An 18,595-nucleotide genomic window follows, 5' to 3' on the forward strand; every position below is an offset into this window, starting at 1 on the left:
AAAATGAGGGACTGAATATACAAACAGATCATGCCTGATCATATGTATAAAGACAGAACTCAGACCACAACCTGTAGCTACCCACCCAGGAAATCAATCCCCTATCTACAGTAAACAGCCAGGAGGCCAGCCAGGCTAGCACATCAGACAGGAAGCCAGACTGCTCTCTCAACAACCCAGAAACTAAACCAAGACTCTGTCCCACGTGGGCAGGACTTGACTCAAAACTGACAGCCACCCTAATTTTGGCCCCTATTTCCGGTTAGGATAATTCAGAGAAAGCCAAATACGCCCCTAACCAATCACATAGGACACCCCACTTCTGCACAGCTGCCTCCAGCCCCCACAGCAGCCTCCACTGGGAATCATTCTTTTCCATCCTGAAGCTTCCCCACTCCTCATCCGCCACTCACTGCCATGTTAGTCTCTGCCACACGCAAGTGACAGTGCCGACTCCCTTGCCACAGCAGCTCTGAGAAAGTTGCCTCTGCCTGTCTCATGTGGGCGGCCTTCCTTTATTTCCCCCAAAGAATAAGTCTTAAATGAGGGGCTTCTCTCCATATGGCCAAGCTATACAATTCAGAAGCCCAGCATGGCAATTCCAAGCCTGGAAAGACCATACACCCCTCAGGTCCTCTTTCCACAAAACACAGCTTCCTTGAGTTCCTCAGTCACTCCCCACCAACCAGGGAAGGAACCACGTGTTATGGAAAGATCAAGGGCCTTGAAGTCAAACTTCTGAGTTCATCAAGTACTTCATTTTTCCACTTAAATTACATGGCCTTGGCCAGGCGTAGTGGCTCACACCTGTAATCCCAGCACCTTGGGAGGCCAAGTTGGGCAGATCACCCAAGGTTGGGAGTTCAAGACCAGCCTAACCAACATGGAAAAACCCCGTCCCTACTAAAAATATGAAATCAGCCTGGTGTGGTGGCGCATGCCTGTCATCCCAGCTACTCGGGAGGCTGAGGCAGGAGAATCACTTGAACCTGGGAAGCAGAGGTTATGGTGAGCCGAGATCACACCATTGCACTCCAGCCTGGACAAGAAGAGCAAAACTCTGTCTCAAAAAAAAAAAAAAAACAAAAAAAAAACAAAAAAAGAACAACAACAACAACAAAAAAAACAAATGACGTGACCTTGAACAATTTCCTTAACTTGTCTAAGCCTCTATCTTCATCTTCAATAAAATAATTTTACCTCCAAGATTGCATTAAATGGAATCCCACATGTAAAACAGCTGACAAATATTAGGGGCCCAACAGCTGTGTGCTCCTACTGCCACCCCACTTTATCCCAAGGGAGAAGCGCAATATGTCCAGAAAAAGCCTGTTGATCCCTACACCTCAGCATCCTGTGTTCACACAAGGCGCAGTGGCATCCAGACTTACCCGGGTCGCCCAAATACAAGCCACGTTTTGATTTTTCAACTTAGTTACACATGACTTCTAACGTTCACCATATATGATCCATAATTTAGAAGAGATTTTCCTACACTACCCCGTGGTTCTATTTTAGCAGACTCAGATGTGCCGTAATACCTCACTCTCTTAAATCCTCTTCAGTATCAAAAACAAAACTTTAATCTGTAACACAGTTATCAGCAGCGAAAGTGGAAAAGGTACCTATGAGTCAAAATGACCCTCTGCCCTGCCCTGCCCCACCCTACAAAAAGCTGTTCAGGAGGATTTGGGCTGCTTATGAGAATGCTGTCTGTATTCCCAGGGACAGACAAATGCCTACGCTGGTTAGAAGCTGCGATGCTCAGCCTCCAGGGTAGAAAGCTCCCCACACCCTCTACCCAAGGAGAAGAGAAGCAAATGGGGTGGCCAGGCTCCAGGACGTGGACTGTGTAGTGTGGTTTCTGCAGTCCAGGTCACCGCCCTGGGTGAAGCTTTTCCTTCCTTCTTTTCCACCGAAGCGGCCAAGGTCCTACGGCTGCTGTAGGGCCTCTTCCCTAGGATGAGTCAGCCCAGCCATTCCCCTTCCCTTTTTTTTTTTTTGAGATGGAGTCTCACTCTGTCACCCAAGCTGGAGTGCAATGGTGCAATCTTAGCTCACTGCCACCTCTGCCTCCCAGGTTCAAACAATTCTCCTGCCTCAGCCTCCCAAGTACCTGAGATTACAGGCGCCCACCACCACGCCCAGCTAATTTTTATATTTTTAATAGAGACGGAGTTTCTACTTGTTGGCCAGGCTGCTCTCGAACTCCCGACCTCAGGTGATCCACCTGCCTCGGCCTCCCAAAGTACTAGGATTACAGGCATGAGCCACCGCATCTGGCCGAGTCAGCCCAGCCATCCTGACTTTTTGTTCTGGCAAAATTACTCTCTTCCACATCTACCTTCCAAGTAGCTAAATCAGAGATCCGGCCCTGGGGCAGGCTTGAAGAATCCCTGTTTTTTGGTCCTCAAGAGGTCCTACCAGGGTCTGGGACAATTCCAAGACTTGTGTTCTTAAAGAGGAAAGAAGCCTCACATACACGGCTCTCGCAGAGCTCAGGCAGAGCTCACGCAAGGCTTGGGAGGTGGCCCTAAGGTTTGGGTGTGCCATCTATGATAACAGCTAAGAGATCTGAAGCCAGCTGTCTGGGTTCAAACCTCAATTCCAACAGCACTGGCTGTGTGATGTTAGACAACGTCCCCAGCCTCTCTGTGGTTCTGTTTCCTCACTGTAAAAGGGCCACAATAATAGAGCTGCTCTAAAAATTAAGTGAATTCGTGCATATAAGGTATTCAGAACAATGCTTGGCACATGGGGGGCTTCAATAGACACGTAATGAACAGAGTAACTTAGCAATTAGTAAATATACTCATGCAGGCCAGGTGCAGTGGCTCACACCTGTAATTCCAAAACTTTGGGAGGCTGAGGCAAGAGGGTCACTTGAGCCCAGGAGTTTGAGACTAGCATGGGCAACACAGCAATATTCCATCTCTAAAAATGTGTTTCTGTAACATATATGTATATATACACTCATATATTCACAGCGTATTTATAATACACAAAATAACTGGAATACAGACTTAACTATTCACAATGGTTACTTCTAGAGAACGAGGAATACAAATTTCAGCTTTTTACCCCACACGTATATACTTGTATCATCTGAAATATTTAAGCAAATTGTATGTATAAATTTGCCCCAAAACGCATAGCAGAACAATGTAGTTTTGACTCAAAAATCTTCAAATCATGATGATATTGTCCTGTGAAAGTAAAGTTATAGAGATGAAAAGTCTCCCTCCAGCCTAAATCCTCTTTCATATGACCTATATTACACACACCAATGCAGACGCCCCAATCCTTTCCCTACTGTCATAAGAATTTTTCAGTGAACTGCGTTCCCTTTTACAAACTAGATGATAGTTAGAGTTACCAGGCAAGAACGTGGATCCAGTTCTGCTTTTTCAAAGCCCAGTGTTCCTCACATAATAGCAATGCATTCTTCAACCGGTCCACTGCCCCCAACACCTGAGCTCTCTGTTGTACACAACTCAGCGAGGCCTGGGAGAAAGCAGGTGCAAATTTCACTTACTCAGTAACAACACATCCCGCCTGATTCCTCTGCTGGGCTAGTTCTCAAGTCATCTTTTTCTAAGCTTTCATTCGGCTCTACCACACGTAACTAGGCTGGGTAAAACACTTTACCAGGTTTTTTTTTTTTTTTTTTTTTGAGACAGAGTTTCACTCTGTAGACCACACTGGAGTGCAGTGATGCCATCTCAGCTCACTGCAACCTCCACCTCCCGGGTTCAAACGATTCTCCTGCTTCAGCCTCCCAAGTAGCTGGGACTACAGGCGCACCCACGACTACCACCACACCCAGCTAATTTTTGTATTTTTAGTAAAGATGGGGTTTCACCATATTGGCCAGGCTGGTCTCAAACTCCTGACCTCATGATCCGCCCGCCTTGGCCTCCCAAAGTGCTGGGATTACACGCGTGAGTCACCGCACCTGGCCTACTTTACCAGTTTTATTCCTGAATTAAACCTACTATTACTATCAATAATGTCAATCAGTGCCATTTCATTCACCGTATGACACACACACACAAAGCACTCCATACTCGCTCCACCTATCTGCTTTTCTGCAATGGCCACAGTGTTCCCCATCTTACATGAGAGGCACAGACAAAGACAATGACTTCTCCAAGGTTTTGTAATTCACAATCAGTGGCAGAACCAACATGCCCAACCAGGTCTGGCCAAGGCCTGTGTTTCAGCCACACCACCTGGTTGCTGCCCCTAACGCTCAATGGGCAAGTAACAGATCACTCCGATTGCAGAGGCTTCTGAAATGCCCTCCGCCATGGAACAATGGACGGTTCGCTCTCAGCAGGGGAGGCAGGGGTGGGGATCAGCACACAGTTCTGCTAGGTTTCTCATGCAGGGCACAGACTATGTATTTTGTGCCTTGCTTTACAGGTGAAATGTCTCCTGCCCCCTGTACAACAGCTTTCTTTGTCCTCTCCACATAAAAGTACAACTGAGTTCCTCAGGGGAAGGCAGTGATCACTGCCCTGTGCCACACCTGACTGATGTCCAAACAAGTGGACACACAGGCTCTTCTCTTATGGCCCAGGTTGCTCCCATCTGCTAAGCATCGAAAACTACACACAGGATTCGCAGAACATGAATGACATGGAGGTGACCGCTTTATCTCTGTTGAAAACTTACTGCACTGTCTTAAAAAAGGGAATTCAGGAAAAGCTGAACGTTTGAAGCTGGCTGGCTGTAATCTTCAGCTGCTGAGAAAGCCTCAGCTGCTCGGTTCCACGGAGGAAATCCAACTCCTCCCTCAAAGTCCAACTCAAGTACACCTCCTCTGCGGTGCCTGTCCCTTCCTCCCTTTCACAAGCATGTGTTCCCTCTGCAGTCCCAGAGCATTCTATCGCCATCTCTGGAGACACGCTGTCCCAGCCTACAGCCAGCTCAGTGCACAGCTGCGTCTCCCTGTGTGTACCTGCAGGCCCCACCTGGGCTGGAAGGCTGCCTCCTTCTCCTCCGCACAGAGGCCGCACTCAGGAACTACTGAATGAGGGAGGGAGTGGATGAGCAAGATCAGCCAAGGGCTACAGGGAGTGACCTGCAGCTCCCAGCAGGAACAGCCCCTGCCCTGCCAATCCGGAGGTGCTGGCTCTGTTCTCAGCAGGGCCGCTAAAAGCTCCGTTATGACAGCTCTAGGCCACAACGGTCAACTTGGTGTCAGGCCCTAGAGACACCAAAATTCCTAAAAAATAAAGAGGCTGCGTATGCAGCATGCCAGTTAAAAGCACAGGCTTTGGAGTCAGAGTTTGAATTCCACTTATTATGTGACCTTGAGCAAGTTATTCAATGCATCAGTCTCATTTTGTCACCGGCAAAATGAGGACATTATCTGCCACACAGTGTTGCTGAAAAAGTAAGAGAGGTGACAGACGCAAAGTGCTTGGCACTTACTCTTACTGGTTTATTACAAAGAGAACACAGGAACAGCCAAATGCAAGAGAGGCACAGGGCACACCACGGGGCAGAGAGGTCGGGGCTCCCATGCCATTGCTGGAAGTGCCACCTCCCCAGCACCAAATGAGTTCACCAACCCAGAAGCTTTCCAAACCCAGTATTTATAGGGTTTTATGGAGTTTTCATAACATAGACATGATTAAGTCATTGGCCACAGTGAGTAGCTCAATTTCCAGCCTGTCTCATCTCCCCTCCCAGAGGTAGGGGTGGGGCTGATATGTCCAACTCTTTAATCATGACTCATCTTTCTGGCAACCAACCCTAATCCTGAATCTTTCCAGGTGCCCGAAGCCATCTGTCATCTCATTATCATACAAAAGACACTCCTATCACCCCAGAGATTCCAAAAGCCTTAGAAGCTCTTGTATCAGGTATTGAAACCTAAGACCAAATATTATAACCAATGATGTTCCTATCAGTCAGGAAATTACAAGAGTTTTAGAAGCTCTGGGCCAAAAACCAGGAAGAATACTAAATATACACAATATTGTACTATGTATCCCACTATCACGATACCTTTTTTTTGAGACAGTCTACCTCTGTTGCCCAGGTTGGAGTGCAGTGGTGCGATCTCACCTTATCGTGCGATCTCAGCACACTGCAACCTCCAGCTCTCAGGTTCAAGCAATTCTTGTGCCTCACCCTCCTGAGTAGCTGGGACTACAGGTGTGGGACACTACAACTGACTAATTTTTGTATTTTTTAGTAGAGACGGGGTTTCTCTGTGTTGGCCAGGCTGGCCTTCAACTCCTGGCCTCAAGTGATCTGCCCGCCTCGGCCTCCCAAAATTCTGGGATAAGTCATGAGCCACCGTGCCTGGCCTCACTATCACAATAATTATACTGAGAGGATGGGGGAGAAAAACATGGGCAGCAGGAGAAGCGGGGAAGGTAAGCAGCCTGAATCCTTGTCTTCCACAGTAGAACATCTCCCTGTCTTTCACACAATCTAGAACGAGCTAAAACATAAACACAGTAACCTCCAAGGAGCAGGGATCAGAGTAGAGAAGGGTAAGGTAGGGGATTGCTGGGTTTTATTGTAAGCCTTGTTAATTACTGACTCTTAGAGCTATATGCCTGTACAACTTTGCTAAAAATGAGTATTTACCTATAATCCCAGCACTTTGGGAAGCCAAGGTGGGCAGATCACGAGGTCAGGAGATCAAGACCATCCTGGCTAACAGGGTGAAACCCCATCTCTACTAAAAATACAAAATATTAGCCGGGCGTGGTGGCAGGTGCCTGTAGTCCCAGCTACTCAGGAGGTTGAGGCAGGAGAATGGTGTGAACCCGGGAGGCGGAGCTTGCAGTGAGCTAAGACCATGCCACTGCACTCCAGCCTGGGTGACAGAGCGAGACTCCGTCTCAAAAAAAAAAAAAAAAAAAAAAAGAATATTTAGTTTTTAAACAAAATCTGATACTTGACCAACAACAATAGTATATTAAGTAATATGGTTTTTTGTTTTTGTTTTTGTTTTTGTTTGAGAGAGGGTCTTGCTCTGTTGCCCGGGCTGGAATGCCGTGGTGTAATTCTAACTGACTACAGCCTCAAATTAGTGGGATCAGGTGATCAACACCCCCCCCCCCACCCCAGCAGCTAGAACCACAGCTGTGCACCACCATGCCCAGCATTTTTTTTTTTTTTTTTTGGTAGAGGTGGAGGTCTCACTATGTTGGTGGTCTTAAACTCCTGACCTCAGTGGATCCTACTGCCTCAGCATTCCTAAGTGCTGGGATTACAGGTGCGAGCCACCACTCCATAGCCAGGATGGTCTCAATCTAGTGACCTCATGATCTGCCCTCTTCGGCCTCCCAAACTCTGGGATTACAGGCATGAGCCACTGCGCCCGACCCTACATTCTTGTTTATTAAAGGAAATGTATTTCAAGTCAGAGTTTGTCATTTATTGCACAGGAAAATAAAAACTTCGTTAAGAAAATCAAAACACCCACATGATAAAACGAGGTCCTGCTTGGCTTTAAACTACTTGGTGACCACCATCAGTTGTTTTCTTGACCACAGGATACACCTAATTCCTAACTATGAATAAAGTGCAAACATTGTTTATTGGGCTTTTGGCTTCAGCCTGAGACAATCGGATTCTCTCAAACTCAGGAATGTGAATCGCTGTTGGGTTGATGCAGCTGTTTCCATTCTAGAAATGGACCTGGAATCATGTACTTTTCACCCATGAAGAGTCCTTTGGGTAAAACTTGAAAAGGCAAGGTCCCAAATTCCCCATATGGTGTTTCTTCCAGTAGAGGAATTACTCTAATGACTTCTTAGCAAAACTTACATAATCAGGGCAGGCCATCAAAATACTCCAGAACACAAAGTTTAGCTCCGTTTCTGATGGACCTGTCTCCACTGCTATCAGTCTCACCAACAGCCTCACATCAAGTCAGAGGAACGGTTTTTTCATTTAAGAAGGATCTTCATGGCTGGGCGCGGTGGCTCATGTCTGTAATCCCAGCACTTTTGGAGGCCAAGGTGGGCGGATCACAATGTAAGGAGTTTGTGACCAGCCTGGCCAACAGAGTGAAACCTCATCTCTACTAAAAATACAAAAATTAGCCAGGCTTGGTGGCATGTGCCTGTAGTCCCAGCTACTCAGGAGGCTGAGGCAGGAGAACTGCTTGAACCCGGGGGGTGGAAGTTGTGGTGAGCCAAGATTGCACCACTGCACTCCAGCCCAGTCAAGAGAATGAGACTCCGTCTCAAAACAAAACAAAACAAAACAAAACAAAAAAAGAAGGATCTTCATGTTCCTGCCAATTTGCAAAAAAAAAAAAAAAAAAAAAAATTGGTATCTGTTAACGAGAGGCAATGAAAAGCACCTCCCAGGCTGCTGTAGTAAGTGGATCGGTAACTGTGGTGGGAGAGTCCAACCCCCAAGACCTGTGACTATGTTATGCAGCAAAAGGGCTTTGCCACAGGCCTTAGGAAGAGTATCCTGGGCTATCCAGGGAGGTCCAATCTAATCCCATGAGCCTCTAAGAGCCTAGATCTGGCCAGGTGTGGTGGCTCACACCTGTAATCTCCACACTTTGGAAGGCTAAGGCAGGCGGATCACGAGATCAAGAGATGGAGACCATCCTGGCTAAAATGGTGAATCCCATCTCTACTAAAAATACAAAAATTAGTCGGGTGTCGTCGCGGGCAACTGTAGTCCCAGCTACTCAGGAGGCCGAAGCAAGAGAATCACCTGAACCTGGGAGGTAGAGATTGCAGTGAGCTGAGAACACGCCACTGCACTCCAGCCTGGGCAACAGTGCGAGACTCCATCTCAAAAAAATATTTTAAAACAGGGCATAGAACTTTCTCCGAGTGGAAGAAGAGAAATGCACACAGGGGAACTGGAGAGCCTGACCAGGTCCCTGGGTTAGCTAGTCCTGAGCTGATGGGACCACGTGCAAAGACCAGATAGAGGGAGCTGAGGGCAGCCCCCAACAGATGGCCAGCAAGGGAACAGACACCTCAGTGCTGCAACTACAAGGAACTATATTTGGCCAAAAGCGCTTGGAAACAATTCTCCAGTGAGGAATGCAGCCCAGCCCACATGCTGATTTTTGCCCAGTGACACCCACGTCAGACTTCTGCCCCACAGAACTGTGAGATGATACAATTTCAATTGTTTTAAGCCATGAAATTTGTGGAAATGTGGTAAAGCAGCAACAGAAATGAATACAGTGATTTACGTGGAAACCCCTAGAAGAGTGTCTGGCACGGTGTTGACACCTTACAAGCGTTTCCTGATTTCCTTACATTGCAAAGCAGGGCTGGCCACACTCCATCCAAAACAATAGATGATAGACTTGTTCTGACAAAACAGATTCAGTGAATTATAAATGGCCCAGAACACCTACAAATTTTAGGTTTCAGGTAAGTGATTGCCTTTCTTTTCACTTAGAAGCCTCCCAATGCTCATCTTACTGATAAACTCTAAGTACCAGGCAGGAGACTAAACACCAGACAAACCCAGCCCCAGATGCCCCGAGGGAGCCCGACCCAGCACTCACTCCGCTGCACTGAAATGATGTCCAAGTCAGTTTATCCCACTAGACCAAGAACTCCAGCTCTCCATGTGTGAGTCACCAGTGCTGCCTCTGCATCTCTGCTTCTAGGATGGTGCTTCTGCACTTCACAGGAAATCTGTATCAATGTTTGTCAACACTATGTATGACAGTGTCACTTAATATCTGCACAGAAAACATCAATTCTTTGAGGACCAGGGCTGAGTTTATTAGCCTTTGTAATCCCACTGCCACTGTCTGAGACATCAGAGGCACTCGGTAGAAGTTGGTGAAGGGAAAGAAAAGGCAGAGGAGAGAGAGGAAAGCAGGACCAACACCGCCGACACAGATTCTGAGGTGGCTGGAGGAGAGGCAGGACAGAGAAACTTCCTGGATGCTGGAATGGGGTTCACTGTGATACCTGCTGCTGGATTTCAAATGTCAAAGGTGACGCTTTGCTGATCTTGACCTCTGACTGCCCTTTAGCTTTCCCAACCTCAACACAGGGCACTTAGAAACTGAGATGTCAAGAAATGATGCTTCATTGAACCATGGGAATGTTATTTACATGGATGTTCATTACTGCATTTTTTATATGGGAATGTAAATAATTGAAGAGATTGTTAAAGACTAAATCATGCACATTCAATAACTTTGTAAAATATTAATGATAACTGAAACACAAATTTTGATGTTCCCCCAAAATGCTAACATATAAAACAATACTGGCCAATTAAAGATAGAAAACAATCCTAATGAAGCTCCCCGACAGACACATTAAAACTTCTCAATACATTAAACATTTGGGATTTCAAAGGAAAACCCAGATTCATTCCATTCTTAATATGGCGTTTAAAAAAAAAATCTTAGGTAATACAATATTTCATTTAAAATTTACAAAATTCCATTCCATTCATAATTTCGTATGATCCTCAAAACAATCTCCTGAGTTAGGCAGAACAGGTATTACTAACAACTAACTCCATTTTATAGGTAAGGGAACTGAAGTTCAGCAAGTACTTGGACTTAACAAAAGCTTTAATAGGGCCACATATCGAAACCAAATCCTCTGCTCAAAAGAACTAGAATAAGTTATCTTTTACATATTATTCATACTGATATCCTGTCAATATCCAAAAATGTTTTGAGGTAGCCTGCAATAATAGACACCTATCCAATAAAAACATTAAAATGAAAAACAGGGGGAAAAAAACAGCCGGTGATATGGGAGACAGACGAAGGTAGATAGCAAAGACTGAGACTTATAATCTAACAAAACCTCATCTCTGACCTTCCAGTTCCAGGGAGATAACGCTTCAGGAGAACAAGCAAAACTTCAGGGAGAAGAGAGCCACCGAAACAGAGTTCATAGCAATGGGTCGGCAGGAGCTGATGACTGGAGGTGCGCAGTAGCCTTGGGGTCTGGGACAGCGGAGGGCAGAGAAGGCAAAAGGGCCTGCATGACACGCTACAGGGCTAGGAGCCACAGCTGTGGTGATTAGTTCAGTTTTGTCTCCTATGCCTGTTACTTATACACCATCTCTTGTTCAGAAAGAACTTCGGGTTGAGTATTTGGACTCCTTGAGCCTTCTGCTGTTTGTCTCCGGGACGTTTAACACTCTTAAAAGGGGAAAACTGTCCAGTTCGATTTCGCCTCCTGGGACATTACAGGTTTTTCAAAAGTTTGATGAAAGCATTCACTAAGGAGTGATTCCACTTTCTTCGGTGGCTGAGAAATACAGCCTCTGAGGGGCAGCATCAGGTCTTCCCATCAAGCTGAGGTCGGAGTCTCCCGAACCACGGACCTCACCCTCGCTCTCCCCTCATAAGTCTGACCTCTAACTGTAACTGCCTTGGCCTCATTCCGTGGGTGTGGATGCTCCTGCTTGAAACGCATTTTCCAGCCCGCCAAATTCTTGGGAGAGTTTCTTCCACTCTCCAAGCGCTAAGAGCTACAAAGTTCAATCTGGCTTTCCAGATTTTTTTTTCTTCCCATTGCTAACGGAAGAAATCAAGAAGTGCCGGGCAGAAGGGCCCTGCTCCCTCCAATCAGAGCCCAGCCCGGGGCCAGAGCAGGAAGTGCGGCGGTGGGACCCGCGGTGGGACGCGCGGTGACGGCCCCTCGCCCCCTGGGACCCGCCAGCCAGGGCAGAGGTCGGTGCGGCCACTGCGCGACAGCTCCGGGCCCGCGCCTCTCGCTTCCTCCCGCCAGGCAAGTGAGAGGATAAACCATGGGGCGGGGGCAGTGCGCCCCCCCCGACCGCGCCCCCCGCGCACGAACCCCCACTACACGCGCGTCCCACGCGGAGTCGACCCAGACGAGCCACGGGGCGGCGCACAGCACCACTATCAGGGCGGCCATGACCCACGCGCGCGGGTCCACGCAGCCACCTATATAGGTGACAAAACAGGAAGCCGTCATGCGGGGCCGGGAAAGAGCCCCCACCCAGAGTCACGGACTCCCTCGTCCGAGGGTCCGCGCAGTCCCCTCGGTGAGTCTAGCGAAGCATCCTCGCTGCTAGGGAGGGCGGGGAGGGCGGCGGAGTCTCCCACTCGCATTGACCCGGACCCCGCCTCACGAGTGGGCCCACGCAGGGCCCCCTCTGCTGCACGCGGGGACCAGCCACGCTGCGGGGGACCGGGCAGAAGCCAGCGCCCGGGTCCATGCAGTCCCCTCCGCGGCAGACGCGGGGAGCCGGGGAGCAGTAGGGACCGGCCCCACCCGCAGGGCGACCGGGACTCCCCCGCGGGCCCACGCGGTACCGCAGCAGGCGCGAAGCCCCCAGTGCCGCCCAAGGCCGAGACAAAGCCCTGGCGCAAGGACCCCGGATCCCGACCTCGGACCCTGCGGAGCCCAGCTCGGAGCCGCCACGCCCGGGGCAGAGACTCCCGCCCGGGCCGGAGACCCCGTCGCCCGTCGTGCCGTCTCACCTCAGGCTGCCGCCTCGCAGCGCTCGCTCCTCGCCGCGGCGCCTGGGCCGACTGAAGCGCAGCTGAGCAGCCGACAGAGCCACTGCAGCCTCAACAACGGAGCCCCGGGGCGGGGCCGCCGCCGCCGCTTCAGCCCGTGTTCCCCGCTCAGGATCCGGCTCGGATCAAGGAGCTGCAGCTGGCGCAAGGCTGCGGCCGGGAAACACACCCTGCAGGTGCACACGGCCCCGCCCGCCGCCCGCCGCCCACCGCCCCGCCCCCAGCGGAGCCGGACGCCCAGGACCCGCCCCCCGGCCAATGGGGAGCGAGCTGCGCGGAGAGGGCGGGGCCTGGAGGAACAAAGGGAGGTTGGGCGGGGCGGCGCTGGGACTGGGCGTGCGGGGTCCCGCGGGAGGACCGGACCCAAGAGCTGGCCGGATCCTGGCCTCCTAGAAGACCCAGCTCAACGTCCACCTGGAGTCTGCTCTACAGGACACGCTCATCTCAAGCCCAGAACTCAGGCTTTTAGGGCAGAGAGCGAGAGACAGGCTTGCTTTACAAAAAGGGAAACTGAGGTCCAAGGAATAGGATTGCCTGCTGACTGAACTCACGTAGTCCCATTCACTCGTTCACCTTGTCATTCAGCAAACATTTGGAAGCACGGATGGTGGGCGTTAGGAGTGAAGTAGGGCCGGGCGTGGTGGCTCGCGCCTGTAATCCCAGCAGTTTGTGGGGCCGAGGCAGGTGGATTACTTGAGGCCAGGAGTTCGAAACCAGCCTGGCCAACAAGATGAAACCCCATCTCTGCTAAAAATACAAAAATTAGCTAGACTAATTTTTGTATTTTAGCAGAGATGGTGGTGCAATCCTGTAATCCCAGCTACTCGGAAGGCTGAGGCAGGAGAATTGCTTGAATCCAGGAGGCAGAGGTTGCAGTGAGCTGAGATTACACCATTGCACTCCAGCCTGAGTGACAAGAACAAAACTCTTTCTCAAAGAAAAAAAAAAAAAATTGTCTCTTGCCACTAGCATGAAGGTCCCATGAGAAGAAAAATGGAAACTCTTGCTCATAACAGTGCCCCAAATGCTCAGCACATTGTAGCTGTAGGGCAGTTGGTCGATGGTGGACGCTGCTGGTTGAAGGGCCCAGCTGGCCCTCCCAACTGCCTTCTCCCTGGTCACGTTCCATTATAGAGAACAGAATAGTTTCTTGCCCTTCCAGAGTCCCTCTTAGTGGGGATTGGCCAAGTGACATTGTCCTGCCCCGGGAGACATAAGTGGAAGTTGGCTGAAAGGTTTCTAGCCTTGGTTTGCTGGGACGATTTGAACCAGGACATGACAGCTGACCGTCCATTGTTCAGGAATTCTGCAAGTTAGTTGTTCAATACATTCAGTACTTCAAATTTTAAATAATATATACTCGCAAATTAAAAAATGCGTTAGACCAGATGCAGTGGCCCACGTCTAATACATTGGAAACCTGAGGCAGGAAGATCACTTGAGCCCAGGAGTTCAAGACCAGCTTAAGCAAAAAAGGAAGACCCTGTCTCTACAAAAAATTTTAAAACTAGCTACGCATGGTGGTGTGTGCATGCAATCCTAGCCACTCAGGAGGCTGAGATGGGAGGATCGCTTGAGCCATCTGTTCAAGGCTCCAATGAGCTATGATAGTGCCACTGCACTCCAGCCTGGGTGACAGAGCCAGACCCTGTCTCAGAAATAAATATATTTCATATATTAATAAATTTATAATAAATGTATATATACACATTTATGTATTATAATTATATATTTAGACATAAAGATGTATTTCTTGTTTTATTTATTTATTTATTTATTTTGAGATGGAGTTTAACTCTTGTTGCCCAGGCTGGAGTGCAATGACACAATCTGGGCTCACTGCAACCTCCACCTCCCAGGTTCAAGTGATTTTCCTGCCTCAGTCTCCTGAGTAGCTGGGATTACAGGCACGCACTACCACGCCTGGCTAATTTTTGTATCTTTAGTAGAGATGGGGTTTCTCCATGTTGGTCAGGCTAGTCTCGAACTCCTGACCTCAGGTGATCTGCCCACCTCAGCCTCCCAAATTGCTGGGATTACAGGTGTAAGCCACTGTGCGCAGCCTATATGATATATTTACATATTATAATTATGTATATTAATTTTATATAATTATATATAAATATAAAATATAAAAACTTTCCTTGCCTTCTCTTGTTTCTACCTACAGTCAGTATATACCCATGACTTCAAATACTATCTACATGTAATAATTTTAAATGTATATTTTTTATATATATATATATATATTTTTTTTTTTTTTTTTGAGACGGAGTCTCGCCCTGTCACCAGGCTGGAGTGCAATGACGCAGTATTAGCTCATTGCAACCTCTGACTCCCAGCTTTAAGCGATTATCCTGCCTCAGCCTCCCAAGTAGCTGGGCTTATAAGCGCCCACCACCATGTCCAGCTAATTTTTGTATTTTTAGTAGAGACAGGGTTTTGCCATTGTGGCTAGGTTGGTTTCAAACTCTTGACCTTAATTGATCACCCGCCTCAGCCTCCTAAAGCCCTGGGAATACAGGCGTGAGCCACCTTGGCCAAAATATTTTTTTGTTTCCAAACATTTTACATGAGAGGAAAGTGGAGAATAAATCACCTGACACTCTACTCTAAAAAAAAAAATCTTTGTGCCTCTCTTCTTTTCATCCTTCCTAAGTGTACATATGACCAAAATGTCTTTAGGTTGAGGTCCCCCCGTGAAAACGTTACAGGGTGTTGTGTCCTCAGCCACCCTCCTGTCTTTTCCTAGTCCTGGCATGTTAGAACTGTCTGGGAATGACCCAGGATACCCACAGTGGCCATGTCTATTGGAGGGTCTAGTGAGTATCAGCCCCGGGGTCATCTCATCCCCAAGGACAGAGTCTCTCAGGGGAGCAGCTGGATGCTCTTGGCCTTAGAGGAATCTCCTGGTATAGTTTCATCTAAAATGGTGACCCTTAAGGGTTATTAAAATTTTAGGACATTAAAATGAATGGACCATACAACGTAACGTCATTAAAGCTAGGTCATTGAAGCTGTTCCTCTAGCTGGAGGTTTTATTCCTCGGAGACACATTGACGGTCTGCCAATGGGATGCTGATATTGAGAGGAAAAGGCAGAAATGATTTCTGCTCTCTAGATTGTCTCAGACTTGTGAAGAGAGAAAAACTGTCGCAAAGGATGAGGAAAACCCACCCCAGAGAGGATGTGCAAGAACCTGAATATGAAAATGCTCTGAAGGCACACAGGAGGACAAAGAGCAGTGCCAGTGCCTCCTAGGTGGTCACTGAGTGCTTTACTGAACAGGATGGGTGTCCCGAGGGATAGAATGGCCTGCCGTGACACTTAGAAAGGTCTGCGTTGGAGTCAGCACTGCCTCTCCCTGAGTTTGTTACCTTGAAAAGGCTTGTCCTCTTATTTGAGTTTCAGTTTTTCATTGACTGTAAGATACATTTTGTCAGTACAGCTTGAAAGATAAATATACTATTTCCAAAGAGGCAAGATAAAATGATGCATTTTATTTGCTAAAAATTCGTATTTATTTCTTCCCCAGAGTGAGTGTAGTAAGTTTTAAAGGTCTGTTCTTTTCAAGGGTAATTTCAAATGGAATTGTAGGACTTAGCTTTGTCAATGCTACTGGTGAAATAAAAGTGTGATAGATAAATTGATGATTTACAAAGATTCACCAAAATGTCAGTTCCCCTCTTGTAGCATGGTGAAGAATTTATGACAGTGGACATATCTGTATCCTCTTATCTGGATATCTGAGGGGGTTTTTCGTGTTGTTTTTTGTTTTTTTGGAGACACTGTCTTGCTCTGTAACCCAACTGGAGTGCACTGGCGCCATCTCTGCTTACTGCAACCTCTGCCTCCCGGGTTCAAGTGATTCTCCTGTGTCAGCCTCCCGAGTAACTGGGATTATAGGCACCCACCACCACACCCAGCTAATTTTTGTATTTTCAGTAAACGCGGGGTTTTAGGCCTGGCACGGTGGCTCATGCCTGTAATCCCAGCACTTTGGGAGGCCAAGGTGGGCGGATCACGAGGTCAGGAGTTCCAGAGCAGCCTGGTCAATGTGGTGAAAAACTGTCTCTACCACAAATACAAAAAAATTATCTGAGCCTGGTGGCAGGCACCTGTAATCCCAGCTACTAGGGAGGCTGAGGCAAGAGAATTGCTTGAACTCGGGAGGTGGAGGTTGCAGAGAGCCAAGATCTTGCCACTGCACCCCAGCCCAAGCGACAATGCAAGACTCCGTCTCAAAAAACAAACAAACAGACAAACAAACAAACAGCAAAAAGACGGGGTTTTGATATGTTGGTCAGGCTGGTCTCAACCTCCTGACCTCAGGTGATCACCCGTCTCATACTCCCAAGGTGCTGGGATTACAGGCGTGAGCCACCATGCCCAACCCACTGTATTTTCTTTTTATTCCCTAAATTTTAATATGTTTGAGTTTGTCTGTTCCTTTATCACTGTTTTCTTACATAAAAGAAATTCTGCCTAATCCTTCATAAAAAAAAAAATCTTCCTGTGACTTCTGAAAGTGTTCTGGTTTTATCTTTCATATTTGAATATATAATAAGTTGATTATGGATCATGGAATGGAGAAGAATGCAATGCATTTTCCCAAGTAGATGCCAGCCTGGTTTGCCTCATATTTTAAAGTGCATGTGATTTCTTTTTCTATTCTACAGTGCCTACTCTATCATTCATCAACTTTCCATATAAATGCTGGGTCATTAAGACTTTTCTTCCCCTTGGTCTGCTTGCTCGTCTCTCTGCTAATACTGTGCTGTCCTGAGTATTGTCGTTTGAAAATCTTAGAAGTATGTTAGACAAGTCATCACTCTTTTTTTAGATGACTAAAAAGCATTAGACATTTGTCATTTTTACTACGCATGAAAAAGTAGTTTTTCCTTCCTAAAAAAAACCTGATTGGGGAATTTATGTGATTTCATAGGAATAGCATCTGGACGTGGTGACATTAATGTCATTTTAAAAAACATGTGTCATATTTCCTCTTATTCCTTTCTGCCTTGACATTGTGCAATAGAAATTTTAAAAATTGTTGTATTAGTATTGTTAAATATCAATTATTGGTTTTATTTACTACTCAATTAAATTTAGTAAGCCTACTTTCTCTTGGTATAATCACATTGAATGGGCTCAACTCCCCAGTTAACACGTGACAGCACATATAAAATATTGTCTATCAGGGAAACTCATTGAACACTTAGTGTTCAGACTGTGTTTTGGTGTCTGGTTCCCTAAGCACCACTGCAGTGAAAATAATAGACCTTCGGCAGAAAAACTTTTGGCAAATATATTGCATAAGCCATTCAGATGCAGTGAGTCATTCTTATTACTTGGGTTGGTGGAATCCCTTTCAAAATGTAAGTTACTATTACAAACAAAGGTGGAACTTTGTGAGCAGGCATTTTTAAGAATAAGTAGTCTCAGGACTGATAATATTAACTCCCTTATGCACATCAGGTAGGACTTTATTATGACAGATACTAAAAATGCACAAAGTGAAGTTAAAAGGTAACTCCTAGCAGCACATCTTACTCCCTGGATTCTCTAATGAGATGGGTGTTTCTACTTTGCTGTTGTCTTTCTGAATAGTTCAATTCCAGCATTAGTACTGCTGTGTGGGAGGGAGTATGTGTGAACAGAGTAAGAGTTGTGACAATCAAGTCATAGAAAAAATGCTTGGAAATTTTAGAATCATGTAAACAGCTTATGGATTGAGTATAGATTCCCAGTGCAGTCAGTCTCACCCATCCTTGTATCCACATGTGTGGAATGTTCTAGGACTCCATGGCTTTTGAGGATGTGGCTGTGAACTTTACCCAGGAGGAATGGGTTTTGCTAGATTCTTCTCAGAAGAATCTCTACAGAGAAGTGATGCAGGAAACCTGCAGGAACCTGGCTTCTGTAGGTGAGAATGACAACACATTTCACCTAATTACAGAAGTATTTCCCTATCATCAGTGCTATTTGTGATTTGGAATGTGGCAAGGGAATGATTTGGTGACTAAATCAGGCATGGGCACTGTCCACAAAGAACATTAAATCTAGTAATGTTTCTGTAGTTTGTAATAATTCATGATAATTTTGTGGGTC

At 47.0% G+C, this 18,595-nt stretch overlaps 1 protein-coding gene across 1 annotated transcript in view; it reads right to left on the bottom strand.

The window, feature by feature from the left end:
• LOC139355924 (SH3 domain and tetratricopeptide repeat-containing protein 1-like) overlaps positions 1–12,573 on the bottom strand; it is a 32,083-nt gene extending 19,510 nt beyond the window's left edge. Inside the window, exon 1 of the mRNA XM_071068629.1 lies at positions 12,446–12,573. The gene's annotated coding sequence lies outside the window, so the exon portion shown is untranslated. The remainder of the gene's footprint in view (positions 1–12,445) is intronic.
• Positions 12,574–18,595: the final 6,022 nt, after the last annotated feature.

Source organism: Macaca nemestrina, chromosome 8 (assembly GCF_043159975.1).
Source record: "Macaca nemestrina isolate mMacNem1 chromosome 8, mMacNem.hap1, whole genome shotgun sequence".
NCBI lineage: Eukaryota > Metazoa > Chordata > Mammalia > Primates > Cercopithecidae > Macaca > Macaca nemestrina.